General features: G+C 41.3%; 1 protein-coding gene and 1 long non-coding RNA gene across 3 annotated transcripts in view; both read right to left on the reverse strand.

Annotated features, from left to right (window-relative positions):
• LOC308198147 (uncharacterized protein) overlaps nucleotides 1-17,384 on the reverse strand; it is a 390,404-nt gene that overhangs the window by 80,140 nt on the left and 292,880 nt on the right. The window lies entirely within an intron of this gene.
• LOC308198323 overlaps nucleotides 1-17,384 on the reverse strand; it is a 34,272-nt gene that overhangs the window by 2,681 nt on the left and 14,207 nt on the right. Inside the window, exons 1-2 of one of the 2 annotated variants that reach the window (XR_013953829.1) lie at nucleotides 11,844-12,050; nucleotides 11,096-11,234 (exon numbers count right to left, since the gene is read on the reverse strand). This is a non-coding gene — a long non-coding RNA (uncharacterized lncRNA). Of the gene's footprint in view, nucleotides 1-11,095; nucleotides 11,235-11,843; nucleotides 12,051-17,384 lie in introns of those variants that run through there. The other variant, XR_013953828.1, reaches the window with a different exon arrangement.

Genomic DNA, 17,384 nt, shown 5'->3' on the forward strand with positions numbered 1-17,384 from the left:
ACTAGTACAGGTAGCAGGACAAATAGTTTAACTGAAAATGAGATGCAGCATTTGACTTCACTCAAAACTGACTTCTCCCTATAGATAGGGTCAGTTTAGCCTAAACTAAACATTTTATTCACTCCCAGATAAGTATTCCTTAAGATATAAAGGCTTCTTTACAGATTATACAGGTTCCCTGAATATACATAGATTATATACATATTATATACATATATACAGATTATATACATAGATTCCCAGATTATACATAGCACCCTTTACTAAACACAGGCACAGGGTGAGATTTTGTTGAAACTCTCAGAAATGAGAAAAAGATGAAGTAGAAAAAAGTTGGTTTCCACTCATATCCACTGTAGAGGAGTTAAACTCTGTGCTACACCTACAGAACAAGCTAAGCTTTCATGTTGCTCCTCCTATAGATCAAACACGAGTATTTCGTTAAAATAATATGTAAGTCTCTGAACATTAAGCAATGCCATTAAAGTACTTCACCAAAATAGCTTATATACAAATACAGCCATGCAAATGTTCACACAAATTACTCTAAGAAAGCATTTCTTTGCAAACAGAATATACTAAAAGCACTTAAGTAACCTCAGCATGTGCTTAATTCTACAGACCCTGGTATGGGTTTCAGAAGCATGCAATAACTACAGATGCATCCTAAAAAAACAGAACTTAACCAGACACTAGCACCTTAGTACAATGCAGACCTCTTTATCAGAACATCAGTACTTGAGAAACAGGAAAAGAATGGTTCCACCTGAAACAGTCTTACTAAAAACCTTGGTATTTCACAAAATATTCATGGCTGCAGATCTCTCCCATCATTATGTCCAGAATAGATCTTATCATTGTAGTGGAGACAAGAGAGACTTTATTGCAAGACCTATTTTTACATGATCTTATCCTACGTCTGTAAAATGTCCTACAAATTGCCTGTCTTGAAGGTTATAAACAATGTATGACTTTCATCGTAGGAAACAGCCACATCTCCTTCTAAACAGCCTCTGTAATAGGCTAGGCAGTCAGTTCTGGTGGCAGACATCACTGTCACAAGTGCTGCACCTCTCTCCTAATGTGGGTCACCAAACCCATGGACGAAGCCCTGTGACACCTTCCACTCTTCTGGAGCTTTCCAATTCCACCAGGGAAGCTGCTGAATGAGGTACCACTGACAACAGCAGTCAAGCCCCAGTGTGCCCATTGGCCACATAATTTGTGCAGAGGTTGCCACATATTTCAGTAGGTTTTAATACTAATTATGTTTTCATTCTAATTATGGATTTTCCACTGAAACTAAAGGATCTTGCTAGTGGAAAGAGCAGTCTTCCTTTCATTTTTTAAGCAACCACACGCTGCCAACACTTATTTTCTTATTAGGTTAATTTAAAGTAAGGGCTTCAGCCTTTCACTCTCAGCTGTGTGATCACTTGGGACTCTGAATATAAGAAAAAGATTAAATGTGAATATGAGTGTCATCAGTTTGCTGATGTTACCTTATTCTTTTTAATATTTCAGCTTCTGCGACAATCTGTGCTAAATGCTGGGTGAGTATCTGGGCTCACATCTCCAGTATCTATTTGACTATCTGGTCCTTCAAGGGATGGCCTGCCACTCAGAGCCTCCTACATCTGGAAAATGAAATATTTATTTCTCTTATCCCTTGCAGCTTCACATGCACTGATGTGCCTGTGCCTATCATGAAAAGCTTCAGTTAGCTCTTCGGGTCAAAGGATGCTCAGGATACAAACCATGACGGCCTAGTGCCGAATGCCCCAGCCTGGTGTGAGGACTCCACAGCCGCACCCTGCCCTCTGCACTGAAGGGTAGTTTGGGGCAGCAATGGCTAACAAAGAACACTGAGAGTAAAGCCCCTGTGTTAAAGAAACACATCCATCTATTGCCTGATTGATGAGTAGAGGGATATTTTAACAGCCACCACAGCACTTGGCAAAGAGCTCCACGTGGAATTTCACACTGACAAAAATCCTCTTGACCTGGTCTAAACAAGAATGAGCACCAGTAATCTTGCATGGCTAGACAGGGATCAGATCGGGGTCAATAAAGAATGGCAGAAGAGGGATTAAGAAATGGAAAAACAAAAATAAAATAAGTATCATGATAGCAATCAGCTACCTATGATGGACATATTTTAGTGGACGTGAAAACGTATTCTGAGTAAATTGAATTAATAATAAGAGATGTGCTACATAGCCTGCGTTATGCAGCCAAGAGTCCGGCACAGCACTTCTGAACACTTCTGTGACTTTCTGCAGAAGGTATAAATACACACTTGTAGGGTCCAAACTGCAATACATTTATCTTTCAGCTTTCTTCACAGGAACAGCTATTCTATGGGTGAGAAATACTGTCATTTTCAAAAATCCCTTTACAGCTTGCCATAAACAAGCAAAGTTCAGGACCAATACCTTAGCCCATTTTTCCAGAAAACTCACGTTGACTGTATCATTTAATAAACCTGACAGCTCCTGGAAGGAGCTTAGCGTTTTCTTTATCCCTCCTAAATTATATGAGTTTAAAGAATTTTAATATTTGTGATTCTTGTCTAGAATCCATTAACAGTTAAAGAAGAAATTGCTGCTAATAACTGATCTCACAGGAATACGAGAGAAGGTGCACAGATACAGGATAAATGCAAAAAAGCACAGAAGGGATGCTGCATTCTCCTTGATGGTCACAGCTGCTCTCCTCTTGCCTTCCTGCAGAGAGCAGCTGCCAAGTCCCTGAGCCCACAGAACTGACCCTGGCTGCACATCAGCTGCTCTTCCATGGGCAGCTCCAGCACCCCCACAACATCAGGCACTTGCAGCCCTCTCACCCACTTGGTGCCAACAGATGAATGCCAAAGAGGCTCGTGCGGACTTTTTACCCCTATGAATTCTTTTAAATTACCTGGTGTTTGAAGATGTTGGAATAATCACAAACTCTTGGGCTTATGGTAAGGTGCACCTTATAAAAACATCCAGGCTGACACGATCTTCCTTTTCCTGCCTCTGTAAGTGGTTTCTTATGTTGGCTGAAATTCAATCCAACATTAAACTATACCCCAAGGTTAGACTTTTTCCTACTAAATAATTAAGAATACAATTAAATGATGCTTCTATTATAGCTCTTGGGATACTCCAGCTACTTTTTTAGAAGAGAGTAGCAACCTATGTTAGCTCTGAAGTCAAAGGCAGGATGACAACTACATCTGGCATCCAGCAAAAGATCGTATATGTAAGCAGCAGGAAGAGGCAAGTAAATTTAGTTTTGACTTCTGTATTCATGTCCATGGGGATACAGGCAGAAATCATGATCCACAGACCCAACAGAAAACCCCAATCAGCTCAGATCTGATAAAGAATCAGAAGAATAGCATGCCAAAAGTAAAGGGAAATAATGTCCAAGCTTCAGAGGTAACTCAGTCTTTTAAAGAGAAATCCCCTCTCTGCCCCCCAAATGCTTGAGCAAATATCCAAATAGTGGCAGTAAAGTGAAATGTTATGACTCTCCTTTTGAGGTTTTTCAGAGTAAATCCCTTCTGGTTGTTCCCAATAGCACTCCAAGTAAAAGATATAGAGGAAAGGGTTAAACCCTGAAGCAGTGATTCATATTCATTATAATTAATTACTCTAAACACAGAGTTTGGTTACTTCTAAGATGTTCTCCCTTAGTTTAGCAGCACATTATGACTTTATTCCAGTGTTATTTTGTGCTTTTTCTTTTAACACAGTATGTAAAACAGAGGTTTTGAGGATGAATTATTTAGCTCTCTGCAGAAAATGCTCTTTAAAATCTTCTTCTTGGGGACATTGAACACATTTATTATCCTGGAAAAATTCAGATCCAGCATCTGTTGTCCTGTGTGTTTTACTGCCTAATGATGAGTGTGCCTGTGGGATTTGTTTACAGCAGGGCTTTCTGGATTTTTTTTTTGTTGTTGTTTATTTCACTCAGAAAAAAATAGGAATTTGAAAAACATTATTAATATTTGAATGGAACGACTTATGAGTTTTTGACAACTTACTGATTAATTCACGCCATTTCCAGATTGCCCTCCTTAAAAGAGCTGCAGTATTACAAAATAAAGATTGAGGAAGTGAGGAAAAAATGAACAAAGGTAAAAAAAATATATAATTTTTTTTTTTATTGTTGATCCCTCCAACTGCCTATAGTCTTACTGTATAGTCTGACTACTTTAGGACAAAACTCCTGGCCCATTTCCTGAAGCATCTTATATTTTCCTACGTGAGAACTAGAAAGCTAGAACTACAGATAAAACCACAGAAGAAATAAGTAGAGGCTGCAGGAATGAAACACTGATTTCTGGATTTAACATGATATATGCAAAGTAGAAAGAAAGTACTTTGCTTGTACCCCTTTATCTAAACCAGGAGGTATGAAAATTTCATTTGAAAATGTCCTGCCTGGTGTGACAAAAGCCACCTGCACCAGTATTCAGTTGCATCAAAGTTGATCTTATTGGCCCACGTGTTGCCTTTCTAAGCTCCCCAATTTTCACACATTTTTACAGGACTTTAGCTCTTTTTTGACTTTTCTGAGGATTATTGCAAACATACTTATTCTTGCCACGAATTTCTTACTACTACTATAAAGTGGTTCTGTTGATCGTTTGCTCAATTGCAACTCAGACTACTAATTATCTTCCAAACAATACCCAGAAGAACATAAAAACACTGGAAAAAAGTCAGTGTGATGACTGTCAGACAGACATGTACAAACAATAGCTCCATCTGGATTGCCGAGGGTGAAAAACACTTTCAAGTTCATCTTTGCAACTTGCCACCAGCAGGATTCTCAGCTGAATGCATGGCAGTCAAGATGAGGTTCCTGCAACAACACTTGTGCTATCACTATTTGTGATGACTGCATCGCGATTGCTGAAACAAGGGAGTGGGACAAATTTTAGGGCAGTTAATTGCCCATTTGTTGCTTTGCTTCATAAACCGTGTCTAAAAGTTCTGTAATTTCTACTGATCTCTACTGGGCAAAATTTTTATTTTTAATTCGGAACTAGCAATATTTGTTTTTCTTTTCCCCCTCTTTTATTTTTATTTTTGCCTTGCAGGAGCAGGGACTGCATGGGCAGGAGAGAAAGTCTGCAGCCCGCTCCAGCTCTGGTACCACAACAGGGTGCAACCCCGGCTGCTTAATACTCTTGCCTAGCAAGAGGGTGCTTGTGCGCAACCCCATTGACTTCACTTTTCATCTTGCACTCTTTTTTTTCCTCCTAAATCATACCAGACACCTTTCAGTAATGGTTACGTGAAGACTGCTACACTAACTCAGAGGAATTTGCTAAACATCTTGGAAATTGAGCCAAACATCCACACAGAGGAAAAACCATTTGAATCACTGCAAATGAACGCATATTCTTGAAGACAGCTAGGGCCCTAGCACACTCCAGGGCCTCCACAGTTAACCTCCATTCCTCTGCCGTAATGATTTTGGAGAAGATGACAAGATCCTGAAATCAAACCACTAAAAAATCCACAGAGGGGAAAAGTTTTAAGAAGTTCTGTAGGTTACAGTTGCCAGGGAAACCACTTTGCTGCAGCCATATGGCCAGAAAAAATCTATCTTCTTTGTTCTCTGGGGGAAAAGAGGTATTTTGGTGCAGACAAAAAAAAAAATCCCACAGAAGTTAGGGAGAAAAACATTCACACAAATCCACTTAATCACTAATGAGAGAAGAAAAATGACTTGCCAAACTGTGCTACAGAAACTCAGCAATATCTAAAATATTAATATAGGAGATGCAAGTTCAGCCTTGCTTTACATTAGGACTTTGAAGGGAGAAGCTTCCCTTGGTATCAGATCTCTTACTGCAGGTGTAAACTCTGTGGATTGAAAGGTGATCCCAGCATTGGCTTTAATCTGGGGCTGGGGTACCCAGGAGCTCTCTACGACTACCTTCATACCTGGTCCTAGACAGGCAGGTCAGTTTTAAATCTGAAAAACATTTGCACCGCAATGAATTTTTCCTGCTCAGCGATGTAGAGGGACCACAGAATCCCTTGCAGCTCTTTTGGAAAGATGGTGAACCTGAACCTGGTCAGTTCTTTGCTCAGGAACAGAAGTCCATCTGTTGCTTGACTGGACCTCTTTCAGCTTGAATGGTTTCCCGGTGGAACTGTTTTCATCCCTATCCGTGATGAGATATTTGGAAGAACTATTTAATTTCCTAATACTAATAGCCAAGAAATTGATTGAAAAACCTTTGAAAAGAAATAATCTGCAAAGTGGTGAAGATATAAATAACCTAATTTTACTCTGACCACAGCTAATCAGTCCCACTTTCCAGTAACAGATTGCCTGTACATTCAGAATACTTGCTTTCCTCTTATAGCAACATGAGTAGAAATGTTAATGATAAACCCAGTAGTTTCTGCACATTATAAACAATGGATATTTATCTGCTGCAAATGCTATATAGATGTTCTCCAAAAACAGACACAGTTTAAATACATGTATAGTCATAGCTCACTTTTTAAATCCATCTCTACACTGACATCAAATAAGTTCCTGATTTGCCAAGGAAGAGTCCAAGGTGAGAACAAATGCAGACTGCACCCCAGAGCCACTGCTGGGTTCATCTGTGCTCTCGTGCCAGGCAGCAATAAACGAAACCCTAATGGTGCCAACACAGACAGTGCTTTACTGTACCAGTGACATAACTGCGCAGTCTCCCTGCTCAAATGGGGCTTTTGGTGTGCTACTGAGGCATGGTTCTCAGAGAAAGTGATAGAAGGTACGTGGGTGCCAAGACATAAGGATTTGTTCTGTTCATATCTGTGCTTGGAGGAATAAAACAATTGATGTCAGGGCTTGCAGAGGGGAAAGAATATTCCCTTTTCTCTTACACTCAACGCAGATATTTAATCTGAACCCTGCACCAAACAGATTGCAATGCCCAGGGCCCAGCCAGTTAATTGCAGCACATCAGCCTCAAGGCACCCTGCTGCGAGACTCTGTCGTTACACCTTAGGAGGGATGCTCAGAGCAGCAAACGTCAATTCATGATGGACTGCTATGCTCTGCAAGCATGGAAGTGTTTTTCATCTAGCTTTTCAAACAAAAATGGTGACTGGAAACCAGACTCCTTCAAAAGGCCTATATTTAAATTGAGAACAGACTCTAGATTTAGTTTTCTAACTTGATGTTTCTGTCTTTCTTAGCATGCCTTGCTTTCTTTTTCAACCATCTTTTCAAACCTTAACATTTGTGGGAAGTTTCCATCCCATACACTCGCACACAGCCTTTGCCTCAGGAGCTAAGCAGGTCTCAGCATCCTTGCAGATGCTTCGCAGCTCCCAGCCAGCACTGAGGTACAGAGAGGCCAAGAGAGCTTCCTGGGAGGACAAAGAAACCTGACCCATGTTTTCTACCTTCTTCTCAAGGATCTGGATGTCTGGGCAGACTATTTTGAATAGTGGCATTAAGAATATTTTTGCTGGATCTTAAAATTTCATCCGGGTAACTGAGAAAGCTTCTAGCGGCTATGTTTGGAAGTATGACATGAAACATGCTAGAGAACATCCCCGCATCAAGAAGTTCCCAAGAATTTTGCCAAGAAACAAAACGGATAAACCAGAACAAGCAGATGCAGCAGGTTGCCCCCACATTTATTAACGAACAGTCTCAGATCTCCCCATCATTCACCATGCAAGACACTTGTGTTTCCAAAGAAACCTTTGCTACCAACCTAGCCTGCTCTGCTTACTGTCTGCTAACCAAGAACATCAGCTCTCCAAGAGCTCAGCTGAGGAACAACCAGTGGCTATGACAGGCTTTGCTGCCAAGCAAGATCACCGATTAGCAAATCGCTGAAATGGCACAGGTACCGAGTTTATTCTTGTTTACGCAGACCTTTACTCAGGCCTACTGCCAGCCTACCCATCTTGTCGAAGGAGCAGGTAGGTTGGCAGTAGTTTTGTACCTCTGGACATTTATTCTGGCTAATTTAGCAACTGATCTTCTACTGCCTGGTGCTTTTGCAATAAAGTCCCAGTTGAGACTTCCAACTGAGAGCAGTTTGCATAAGTTCCTGAATCTCTGCTTTGCAATCCTAGTATCTTTTTCCTTTAGATGAACATGAAGATTGCTCCTAGCAATACCTGAACCTAAAATGAACCAAAAATGTATTACAACTTTTCAGCTTGCCAGGCAGCAGAGGAGAAATTCACACCAATCCCAGCTCTCAGAACAGCTGTTGCGACAAGGTGATACTGCTAAGGAGTCTCAAATAGAAGCCAAGGTAAATACTCTCCCTGCAAGGGTTCTGCTGTGTTTTGCAGTCTCCAGCTGGAGTCTAATTGCAATTTAAGCCAGCACACAAAACCTCCAGCATTTTCCACTTCCAAAGTTTTTAAGGAATTTGAGAAAATTAAACAGTAAATCATAATAACCTAGATTTTCTTAGACCCAACATGGATTCTCCAGAGATGTAGTAATTTCTTTATCTGTTCAGCTGAATTTAGTGAAGCACTTGTTACAATAGTGAGATACTGAGGAGAACAATACTTCATTTCACATATTTCCCATGATACTCTATTTCTCAGAAAATACAGTATATGCTGGACGTATGTGAATATTTTGTGAACTGGATATATGTGAGCATATGAACTAGCACACCTTCTTCCACTAACACACATTATTTAAAACCACTTCTCATTCAAACTTCCGTAATTCTTTCCCATTTCTCAGCCAAATATCCCCAGCAACATTCTGGTACCAGATGAGTGACACAACCTCATCCATGCTTGCTGCCTGGCTGCCTTCCACCACTGGGGGTTTACAGATTGCTGTTAAAGGTATTGTACATATAGGCTGATTCAGACAAACACAGAGTCAACCTGTTTTCCAACTGTAGCAGAAAGCCATTTGGACTGGCCAGTCTCAGCAGATATGGCTGCAGGACAGCAAAGGCCAACTCAGCTTGCTGCAACAGGGAGAACCTGAAAGCTGGACTTGAAGAAAGGAAACGTCACCACCAGCCGGGACTGGCGAGCAGAGAATTAATTAGTCTTGCTCACAGAGGTTGTCTTGGGACAGCTGAGAGAGCACACCCCAGGCTGCACTAGCTTTAGATAATGGCTTTTTAAAGTGACGTGCTCTGACAGCGTGCTATATCATGACAGTGTGGTGTGTGGTCTTGACTCATTTTAACCATGACAGTCTAAGTCTGAGCAAAGAGAGTGTTTAGAGATCTGCCCATCAAAATGCAGTACAAGTTAAAACAGAATGGAGGCCTCAGGTAAACATGTGCATGTCCTTTGCACAGAATTATGGACATGAAAGCTGTTGAGACAGAAACAGCACTACAGCCTACCAAATCTGTAACTCCCTTGAGATCATTTCAGGCATTTTCCTTATTTTATTAAAACAAACTTTACTGGAAGAAATTCTGAGGTTGCAACATGCATCATTAGTAAGCTACTTCATCTCTACTCCATTCACTTAGTCTATGCTCCTCTGCTAAGATCATACTGGGACATACATTTTATTTGGTAATTGATACTATGAAGCATGAGGGAAGGCATTGGTTTAAAGTCTCAGTTTGCATTATTTGCTACATAAATTTGCCATTATAGTCAAAATTTATAACTTATGATGCTTTTTTGAATGTTCCAGATACAAATATAAACTGAAATGTACAAAGGAGGATCAAGGCAGCTCTTCAGCTACAGACCCGAAGGAAAAAACCTGACAGTTTTGTTTTGTAACAGCTTGAGAAGTTCCAAAAAGTCATTTTCATTTTGCTTTGGAATAAAAGCAGGACATTTATAATATTTCAAGACAAAAACAAACAAATAAAAATACACAAAACCATGACTTTGAGCTTTCTAACTGCAGGAAGGGATTCACAAATAGTTTTACGATCAGGGCATTACCTGAGGATGCATGAGGTCCACATGACTCAGGGCAAAACTCTTCATTCCAGTTTACATTGAATTAAAAAGATCTGGGAGAGAGACAGCTCTTGATAGAACCCAGGCCAGTATCACAGACACTAAACCCACTTTCTCACTCCTCTTTCTTTTGCAGGCAGAACTATCTAGCATTTCATTAAGTCATGTATTGCAAACAAGTCTGAAAGTCTCCACCCAAAAAAAAAAAAGTGACAAATTTTCAAGTTAGTTTTGCTTCAGTGAAACAACTTGATTGTGACATGATTTAATGTAATTAATGTTGCTGGAATGAGTTGAGTTAAGTATATCAAAATAAGCCTTCTCTTAGCAATTTGTTTTATCTGTGTGTCTTGAATTATCTGTTCTGGATAAATGGAATATTTAAAAGATCAGTTTGCACTTTCACATAGCTACTGGAAAAAAATCCTTTCATTAATAAAAATAGGAGTTTTAGTCTGTGATTTTATTTACTTTTTTTGACCGATATTAGTAGTAAAGAATGAGTCTTGATCCCTTTCCTGTTATCATTAATATTACCACCATTAATATTATCAGGTAATATTACCTCCCAGTCAGTGTCAGCAATCTGGGATAGGGAAGCACCAACTTTATGTTTAAAGCATCGTCTATCATTTTCTTGCCACACAAGTAACAAGTACCAAAATGAAGAGTAGTAGGAGTAAGTTTTGTAAACATGAGCACTGCCTGACATCTTAAATTCGGTAGGGACTAGCCTACTTCTGTGTTATGATTTTCCATTTGATTATGACGCATTCTCCATCTCAGTAAACCACAACCTTTTGCTCTCATCATGTTCTAACAAGTGCTAAACTCATTTGTATTATTGCTTTAATATCATATGATGTCAATGGTAATAGCTTAATCAATCAGTACCTTTTCTTGACTGGTCACACTAACACACTCGAATTCTGGGAGTTTAATTAAAAGATCAGTTTTCAATGAAGTGCCTTTTTTTTTTTTTTAAGCTTTCTATTTTTATTTCTTCTTGAAATTGCCCTTCCAAAAATGCCACTGCAAGTGGAAACCAGCAGAAACAAAAATCATAGTGAAATTATGAATATAATGAAATCATACTGAATATATGAAACCGGGATGCATCTCAGGCATTGTGCTATTTCCCTGACTGTACTTACCTAGCCAGGGCTGGCTCTCTGTATGGATTCAAGAAGGAAGCAAACACTGGTGGTGAGGCACCGTTGTGACCCTGGATTTGTGCCTGATCCTCAGGATCAGTTTGGGGCCATTGCAGGTTTAGTTCCCATGCACTGGGCTCTGAAAAAACAGTGACAGACAGCTCCTGAGCCCTGACTCCCCACCTCTGCACTGAAGCGCACAAAATCAAAGTGTTCAGAGCAAACAGAGGCACACTCGTGGGCATGAGGGTCAGGCAGCAGCTGACCACAACCCAAGTGAACTCCCCATGTCCTTTTGGCCAGGGAAGATTTCTTGCATTTTTCTTTTAATTGAACTTACCCCAATTTTGCTGTCACTTGTATTTCAAGATTTTTGGTGTCTTCAGGATTACAATTACTCCAAGCTAACTTGGAGACTGGGGGAATGGAAATGCAACTGAAACACACTGGAGCTTTGCATGGCAGGTGCAGCCAGGGTTACTGGTCATCTGAGCAATAACTACAGGAAAATATCCAAAATAGGCCTAGAAGGGCCTATTGGTCCATTCCTCTGGCTCAGGGGAGGAACATTTTCAGCCCTACAACTCCTGACAACTTAAACAATTTTAAGAGCTCCCTCTACAAGTCTTCTGAACTGATATCTTTTCAAATTACTATACTACAAGCTTTCAAATTGGTAGGTTTACTTAAATCTAACTTCAGCATATTAATACGTATCCAATAGAGACTGACATGGAGACTTACCTACCTGTTTTCAGCAAGCCTTTAAACATTTTGAAGATTCTGTCTTCCTCCTTTCTCCTTTCAGTCTTACCAGATAGGAGAACTTTGGCAACCTCAGAGCAATTGATACTCCTGTCAAAAAATCATCTATGCTATCAAAAAATCCCACTTACTCCACCTCCACCTAACTAATGTAGGCTCCTCATCCCACATTCAGTAAAGCAAAGCTCATCTTCACACAAGACAACCCATATCCTGACACCATTCATAAACATCGCAGTTGGCAATCAAAGATAACATGCAGTGCACTTAAAAATAACTTCAGAAAGCCTGTTCAAATAGATGCAAAAACAGGGAGCCCCACTGCTTTCTTCTTCACTCAGTGTGCTCCCCAAGTGCACATGAAATGGAGGCTGGAGAGCTGAGAGGAGAGAGGGCTTGCCTCAATTTCTGGAAGTCATGTCATAGCCCTGGTTACCAACACAAGCATTTAATTCACACAGCCTCATTCAGGGGTTGAAATACAGCATGCTGCAGCTGAAGGCCATTTCCTAGTAGGTGTCTAACATGGTTTGCTGTATATGTGTGTGGGGATAACAAGGTTGGTCCCCATCATTTCCTCTTGCCCAGGATTCATCATTTTAATATGATGGAGCATGACAAACATCAAGCAAAAAAGGTGCTTTGAAACACTGAACTAGACATTTTGAGATGCCTTTAAGTAAAAACACACCTCTAAGATCTCTAACAACAACATTAGGGTTCTGCTTTGAAAACTTCAGAAATGCTGGGACCTTTGGAGATTGTGGAAGTGGACCTGAGCTCGGGACTTGTCTGAGGGATGCAGAAGCGCTGCGCCTGCTCAGACTTAAGGTTTTTAACCTGTTCTCTCAAGATGCTGTAATTGATAGATCACAAACCATTTTACCCTGACGGACACACATCCTTGTACCTGGAACATTCCCAGAAGCATCATCTGTGGCAAGATTTTATTATGATAATTGCAAAGTTACGTTAGACTGTGTGGAGTCTGTGTAGCAACGTTAAATTAAATTTCTCATTGGCTTCAAGGCTTGCTATCTGTAATTAGTGGCTTCTGTTCTTTATTACACTGATCAGTAGTGCAGCGCTATTCATCACCACAGTCTTAGTTAATTATCCTTGCTAATGATTTTCACTGTGAAAATAATCTACAGGTCCCATTTGTAACGATTGCTTTGCGTTAAGATTATTTGCTGGTAAGGCATCACAGCAAGCTGACAAGCTGCGGGTAGGGAGTTACTTATCCTGTAAGATGGTAGCTTATTTGAGGCAGTCAAGAGAGGAAAGGATAATTTCACAATTTGGCAGCAGGTTTGTGACTACTGTGCCAGATGTGTGAGAGGGTGAGAGAGCGACGCAGTACCAGCACTCCGAGGGGAGCTCAGCTGGAGGAGACAGTAAGAGCAAAGGAAGAGTTTCAGCATTGTCGCAGGTTTAAGCGAGCTGTGCTAGTCACCACTGCTCGTCTTCTCACGGCAACCAAAAGGTGCATTTGTGGCTGAACAGACACAGCTGCATGTAACAGAAAGGACAACACATACTCTGAACTTCAAAGCCAAGGAAGCTTGCTCTGCACCAAAGGGCTTTTGCCCTGAGGATGGGAGATTTGGGTGAGGACATGGTTCAGCCAGAGGTCGGCTGTGCTGCAGAGAACTGAGATGCAGCCGCCCCTTCCCAGGCTGGGGGAAAGGGGCACAGGAATAGGGCTGGCAGGGGAGAGCCCTGTGCTTCTCATATGGACCCAGGTGATAAAAGATGCTTGGAAAAAAAAGAAGTCATCTGTCAGAGTCAAACAAGTTCTGTTTAATGATTGATTTTGATCACCTGAAACTCTCAATGTCTATATAAACCCAAGGATGAAACTTCTCATGCAATGAAAACAAGAGACAGTGAAATTAAGCACCAGCAGCCTGCCACCTGCCTTCTGCGCTCAGTATTTTGTTCTGCGCCTGGATACAAACACATCACACACAGTAATTTACAGCACGCTCCACACATAGCCTACTTTCAAATAAACTAATATCTTAAGGAGAGGTGAAAGGACTGGTGCAGCTGATGCTGTTTGTCTCTGGAAGACAAACAGGAGATAGGAAGCCACCATTGGTACAGGGGCTATCAGAAATCATATATATTTCACCAAGAAAACACTGAAAGAACCTGCAGGGTGTGGGGGGACAAAGCTTGGTGACAGATGCTTTTCAGAGGAAAGGCGTCTCTTGCAACTTCACTGAGTAAATGTGAAGCCAGCTGTAAAAATACAGGGATAAGAGCAAGAACAGGGCTGACACTGGAGCAGAACAGCTCCAGGCCTACAGCCTCCATCGGACATGAGCCTGGGCTATCTGACTCTTGTCACAGAGCACTGCACAGGTAGTGCTGGCTGCAAGCAGCAGCGTGGGTTTTTATGGGGTATTACATACTTATACAGCAATAGCAAGAGCCCTATGGACTATAGAATTTGTATCTAGCAGAAATCTCTGGGGCGGGAGCTTTCAGCCTCAAGCAGGGCAAAAGTAACTTTCCTATGGAATAGAGTTACATGGGATGCAAAACACAAAAGCATAGTTTAGAGCTAGAAACTCCCATAACATTGCTAACCATTGTCATTAATGACATTTAAAACTAACCTTCTAAAGTTAAGACACCAGAGCAAGTCTCCTCTGTTTCTACCCTTCTGCCTGAGCCCTGAGGATGAGCTGTTACTGCCCAGAGGGCTGGGTGGCCACACACCTGCGGCAGCCTCTTCATGGCTAGGAGGAAGGAGAACATCCCTTTTCTACCACACCAGGGGGCTGAGGGCTTTAGCATGGAGTTACATCAAGCAGTTACCCCAACAGTTTCAGCCTGAAACAGGTAATGGCTTTCTCATCCTCAGCCTACTCAGTGCCCAAACCAGCAGCTTGGCTCAGGTGCTTGATTTTCCCCTCCAGAAAGTACTCTGAAATAAATATGTTTCTACTTCTATATGTTTTCTCTGTTCAACTGCTGGGAGCCAAATGAAGTGTGATGTTGATTTCAACCTGCTTTGCATAAAACACACAAAACAGACCTTTGCATTTACAACACTAGAAATAGCACCAAGTGAAAACTGTTTTTCAGCAGAGGCTCAGGGTCTGCATCTCCCTGGTAACTGGTTTATTGTGTCTTTCTGATGGTAGCAAGCTGTCAAGCTTTATTCTCCCCTCTGTGCCAGCAGTGTTCCCTCTCCAAGGGCTCAGGGGGCTGTGCTACCCCAACATCATCTGCTGAGGGGTTCCTTGGATGGATTAATTTGTGCCTTCTTGCTAAGAGTTGGGCCACACAAACAATGCCAGGCTCACAGGAGATCCACTTCAACTCAACCAACTGAGGACAGATAGAGGGTTTACACACTGTTTGAATTATGCTGGACTTTCAGGAGGTATTAGTCCACATTAGCCCTTAGTGTGTGAAAGCGACAGCATCAATACATAGTTATTTCCCAAGCTCCATCCTGAAGACTTAGCTGTTTTTTTTCACCTCCCATACGCAACCCTGGAAGTTTAACTTAATGCTGCTGCAGTAAGTGACCTCTAAAACATACACAAGAACAACTTCTGCCTTTGCAGCATAGCTTTTGCAACATTTGTGAACAATTTTGAAATGTATAAAAGTCATATGAATGTATATGAGAGGATCTGAAAGCGGTGCAGGTGAAAAGAAAAAGTGACAGACATACTGCAGCTCCTACAGTACTGAATTTCAAGCGTGAATCGAGTATGAACATTTTCCAAACATTTCCTATGTGAGAGCAGGTTGACAGGTAAGCTAGCTCACTTTCCCTTTGGAGAGAGAGGAGGGGAGGAGATGGATGGGAAAAACCAGCCTAACTATCCAGTAGCCCCATGGTTTGCTAGGAATAAGTTCAGCACGCTGTTTTGAGAGTCAAATAAGACATTTTCCCTTATAGTTCAGAACATGATGGCAAACAGCACTGAATTACAAAGCTAGGAGGGAGAGATATCCTGCAACTGTTTCTACTTGCAGTGCTCTCTAATAACTGGCATCAGAGCCTGAGACTTTTTAATGGCCTTTCCTAAATACCTTATGCTGTAACATTACAGAGCATAAAAGAGGGCTCAACAATGCATTTAATAATGCTCAAGTAGGACACTAGTTAAGTTTTAATAGCTAGTCCTAAATCTTTGATTTTACTGGATTATAGTTGTACCTGTACAGCTGAAAGTTTTCTGAATCTTAGTACAATTTCAAGGGGTCCATTCCCTCCTAGTTCTAGGACCAAAAGTCCAGAAGGAAGAATTATAGATTTCATGTCAAATTCACGCCTTCCTGAAAACCCTCATAATTAACAATACTTTTCACCCCATCTCTCAAGCAGTGTCAAAAAACATGGAACATAGTTAAGCTGTCCTAACTCCATTCAAAAACCAGTGTAAAGCTTGCAGCTAGTCATTAAGTCCTAGATGCTTCACCCCTTTGTAATATGAGAAGAGCCCTTGATAAACTTTCCTTGTTTCATCTGTTTGTATTTATTTTGGTTTTCAATTAGCGAAGGGTTTTGCTACTCCCCTAACATTACACGAGACCAGCTCATCTGCTGAAAAGTATATAGGTTGCCAAAAGTAATGATACTAACAAGGGGGAAATAGTGCTTAAAACGTTGCTGATATTTACAGTTTAGCTATTTAATCAATAAATAGCACGTGTGTATAAATACATTAGATCTGAGTGTTTCCAAAGACAACTGGTGGCTTCCATTACTGATAAGTGAAATGAAAGGGGTTCTCTGTTAGATAGCCAAGATATATTGGCTGTGAAAGTTATTAGCTTTCCCTCTCCTAGTATGTCATGGAAGGAGGCTGCCATTGACAATACAGCAGATGAAAACCTTTGAAAGGTGACAAGGTGGAAAAACAGCAAGCAGGCAGCAGACAATCTATTTACTGCAGGGGGTCTAGCGACTGTAGCAGTGTCACACATCAAATCACTGAATACAGTCAGCATCCACCTACCTGCAGGGAGATGATAACCTTCTCCCCCTCCATCCCCCCCTTCTCTCCTTGTTATATCTTTAAGCAAGTAGTTTTGAGCTGGATCTAGCGTGCGAGTTTAAAAGGACAGCAGAAAGCAGCTCATATTTAAGCGGGACCAGGCCAATTAATTGACCTTCCCCTGGTCATTGCATCCTGCTTAGCAACTTTGAAGATATTTAGCAAGGCTTCATGCTGGAAGGTGGGCAGAGGGGCCTGATCCTGGCAGGGCTTGCTCTCTGCATGGGGGAGCTGGTGCTGAGCGAGCCTTGGGGCCCCAACACTGCTCCTAATGCAGGAGCCCACCCTTCTCTGCTTGGTTTTCTGAAACACACATGAAAATATTGCTAGCAAAACGAGGAGCTGGGTAATGAGAAAGTCTGGAAAGTGGAAAAGCAAAAAGGACAGAATAGTTCACTGAGAGTAAGCCTGAAACTTCTCAGCCAGGAAACACTGTTAACTTACAGAAATGAGTGGCATTTTATTTTTTCATCTTCAGAGGAGCAAGAACCTCG

The sequence above is a fragment of the Anser brachyrhynchus genome (genome assembly GCF_964034855.1).
Source record: "Anser brachyrhynchus genome assembly, chromosome: 7".
Lineage (NCBI taxonomy): Eukaryota > Metazoa > Chordata > Aves > Anseriformes > Anatidae > Anser > Anser brachyrhynchus.